This window comes from Belonocnema kinseyi, chromosome 7, assembly GCF_010883055.1.
Source record: "Belonocnema kinseyi isolate 2016_QV_RU_SX_M_011 chromosome 7, B_treatae_v1, whole genome shotgun sequence".
Lineage (NCBI taxonomy): Eukaryota > Metazoa > Arthropoda > Insecta > Hymenoptera > Cynipidae > Belonocnema > Belonocnema kinseyi.
Genome location: NC_046663.1, coordinates 109,811,542 through 109,815,678, shown reverse-complemented (window position 1 = coordinate 109,815,678; position 4,137 = coordinate 109,811,542).

The window sequence follows — 4,137 nt, the reverse complement described above, 5'->3', positions numbered from 1 at the left end:
TTTTCGAAAACTGATTTTCAAGCCATCAGGGGCCAACTCGAGCGGCCTGAAGCGGCCAGGCAAATTTTATGCGTGGTTATAGAATCCGGAGTCTCAATTGAGAATACATTTTTTAGGAATTGTTATTTTAAATTAAAAACTGAGTTAAAAAGTATTATAAAATAATTAAATAAATCGAAAACTATGCGTTTTACAAAGGTTTTCAAATATCAGAAAATATTTATTTGTCACTGAGATTATTAAAGCGTTTTCCAACTCAAAAGCTCTTTATTTTTTATACGCTTTACATAGTTTTAAGCGGGTTACATTTTTAAAGAAAAAAGTATTGAGCTCTTTGTAAAATAAGTGAAGTTAAATTGTTTTTTGCATATTTTCAATTGTTGTTTTAGGAAAGCAATTCCATATTTAAATCTTTGTAAAAAACGTATGAGAAAAGAATTCGATAAATTGAAAACTGCGCATTTTATGGAGAATTTTTGTTTATTGTTCATTACTTTTAGATATTTTATAACATTTTTAAATATATTAAGAAAAAAAAGTATCGAGCCTTTATTGAAATAAGTAAAATTCAATTGTAACATTTTTCTAAATAAGGAATGGAATATTAAAGTTGAGTTCAACAACTTTTAGTCTAAAGTTGATCAAGGCACACCATATGAATTGGTACGACCCTGCCTTCAAATTATTACCCGATATTTTGTCACCGAGATCCATGGACATAGGAAACACGGGACTAGGCATGCCATTAAGGGGTTTAAATTTTCTTTCACAGTTTCTCGGTCCAAAACGCTCGTGCGCATAATCAAGTGGCACATCGTAAGATGTCCTCTCCACTCATGGAATTCTCCCCCTTCCCGTGAACTTAACCCCGCTCGCCAAACTTCGGATAGCATACCTAGTCCCGTGTTTTCTATGTCCATGCCGAGATCCAATTGCTTCGATAGCGAAGTCGGTAGAGCGCGCGGTTAGGACACACTAGTTTGTTTGGCTAGTTTAGGTAGGGTTCAATCCTCGACTAGTGCAATTTTTTAAAGCATCTAGGCATACGATTATATGTGTAAGTAACAGTTTGCGCGAATTACGCATTTCAATCATTTAAAAAATGAAGATGATATAACAATAATTTCGAAAACAATTTTTTCTTCGTTGAGAAATAGTGTTCAATTGAGGCACTAGTCTATTGCTCCGATACTACATATTCTTAGATTAAGAAAATATATTCTTGAACTGTATCAGAAATGATTTCTTGGAAGTAAACTATGTTCTGAATTTGAATACATATCTATATGAAGTAACACAATAAAGTTTTCGAATAATAAAATGCGATATTTTATCTAAGAACACATTTTCTCAGATTAAGAAAATGTACGCTTGTTCCAAGCATACGGTAGCAAGTATTTAATTATTTGGAACACACTCATATTCTATTGTCCCCATTCGTACCTGTGATTGACTTGAATCAACTAACATTTATTTGATTCAAGAACAATTTCTTTTCGGTGTACATAAAACTATATTACAAAACAACACTCTTATTTACAAAGAAGACTCGGCGCTTCTCTGATAACATCTTTCAATCATTTGTTTGGCGTGAATCAAAATTATTGCGAAATTTCCAAGAAAGTCTTCTGTTTAAGATTTATTTACTTATTAAGAAACCAGCAAGCTTCCGACCTTTATTGTAGGTGGAAAATGATAAATCTAAATAATGAAAATTAAGTTAAAATTTATTATAAATAAATTTCAAGTGTTCAAAAGAGTTAAAAGATTTTAAAGATTTTACCAGGATGCTACAAAGATTTCAATAGATTACACAACGATTTCAAAGATTTAAACTTGTTTAATATTTCAACATATTTTGAGAGTAATCAACCTTTTTTATTAAATGATACTTTAATTTTTTATTATTTTAGGATTCAGAAAGCTTACAGTTCAGTATCCTATTTTCAGAATTTGTACCTATTTCCCCTATATTCAGTGGCAAGCTATGTCGTTGAAGAATGTTAATTCTTTCTTTAATGGCTAAAAACTGTGAATAATATAAGTAAATAGAAAATTGTATTTGCATAGTGCATATGATATATGCCAGCTGAAAATAACAGATATAAGGACAGAAAGTAAACTCATTGTCACTGTAGTTCATCTAACACAAGACAGTTTTTAGTTCCGCCTATATAATTATCTCAAGAGTGTTTGTCATTACCTGTGCCGAGAACCTGGTGTACCTATTATTTAATATGACGCTATATTGCATCCATACTTCTTAGACTTCTTGATCTACGATTCTACATAGCAAGTTACCGTATAAAGGAAGGTTCATTACCTGTTACCCAATTTGCAGAAGCAACATATGAGAGACGTGTCCAATTTTGCAATGTAATTCAAATAATAAAAAAAATATATTTTGATCTATTTTCATAAAAAATGTGATTCAAAGTGTTATGATGAAGTTAGTGTTTACATTAGAAGATCACAGTGCTTAAGTGTTGAAAGAGGCTCTGCTGGCTAGCTTTGATCGCATTGCCTTCCTCGCTTCGCCTCGTCTCGCACACATGTCCCGACTTTCTCGCCTTGCTTCGCATTGCCAAACTCTGCCTACGCGGCTAATACCTAATACTTATCTACTATGAACAATATTTGCATTTTACTTATATCGACTTCCTCTCCTATATACCAGCTTTATTTTGATATTCCTCTTTCTTCTTATTTCTCTATTGCTCCATCTCAGTGTTTGCTTTTTTTATTATTAGTATAATATTAAAAGGGAACTAAAGGAAAATAAAAAAATAAGGTAATTTTGTTTACTTTTATAACATTTAAGAATTTTAGAGTATTTCTTTTGAAATCTTTTATAAACTCTTCCTTTTGATCTGAAAATTAAAAATCATGATTGAACATCTGAAAAGTGTACAGCAGCATTCTGTTTCAAACATGTCAGTCGGCTAATAACCAGGCAGTAGATGCTTGCCAATAATAGCGCACGCCCCAACACGAAGGGGATGGCATCAAAGAGATCCAGAAAAACGGGAAAGTTGTCACAAAAATCACTATCCCCTCTTTATTCGTTTGTTTTTATTTACAGTCAATCAAGTCAAGTTAGTTAAATTTTTAAATTAAAGTTTAAAGTTTGGATGCGTTTCTACTTTAGACATATCTGGACACGGGGGAAACCTGGAAAGTGTAATTTCGATCACACTCTCACCCTGTTACAGATCTTCGTTCTATCCTATTTCTTCGGTGTAGATCGTGTTTGTGATCAGTTTACTCGTAGAATAGACCCGCAGCTTGAAAAACAACACAGAAAAATTCGAGCCCAGGAAAAATAATAGAAAACCAGCAGTCGAACACTGCAGATAATAGGTTTAGACCGCTAAACCCCTTGGGAATAATATATGAATAGCTTTCCAATGTCATATAACGTTCAATTTTAATTCAAATATTATAGAACTTATTTGTATTATTCTTCTTTAGTAAATGAAAAAATAACATTTTACAGTTCCAAAAAATTTTGAGAATTTCAAAAATATTAACGATTTAGACCGCGGACTCTTCAATTACTAAATTGTATTACGAAAAAAATTACGCAATATTCTGTTATTTGTAAAAGCATAATAATTCCTTCACTTAAGTACAAGGCTTCCCCAGATATAGCCAACTTGCAATTATTCTTGTTAGGACACTATTAAACATCACTTATAAATTTAATCATTTAGTGATGATTTGGGGCACAATCAAATGGGTTCTGGCTGGGCAGATCTTTCTAGGTTATCATCTACCAACTTCAAAAAATATCTGATGCTGGACGGGTCTTTCCTCTTTTTACGGGACAAGTCTTCTAGAAAATCACTTCCCATACTTATGAAAAATGTTTATGATTATTAGATCCCAATACATCTTTTTCATAAGAGTAACTTGAAAGAAACTTATCTTGATCCCTCTTCCTTTCTAACTTCCTTTTTTAAATTTGGTGATATTTTCTAAAAAATCGCCTAATGATGCATCAGGACATTGCAAGCATTTTTAAGTTGGACAAGGGTTTACAGAAAATCACGTCTCAGCCGAGAAGATATGTCGTATTTGTGGTGCCTCAAAGTATTACCATCAAGGTGAATTATTTTCTTCGGGGATATCTGCTCC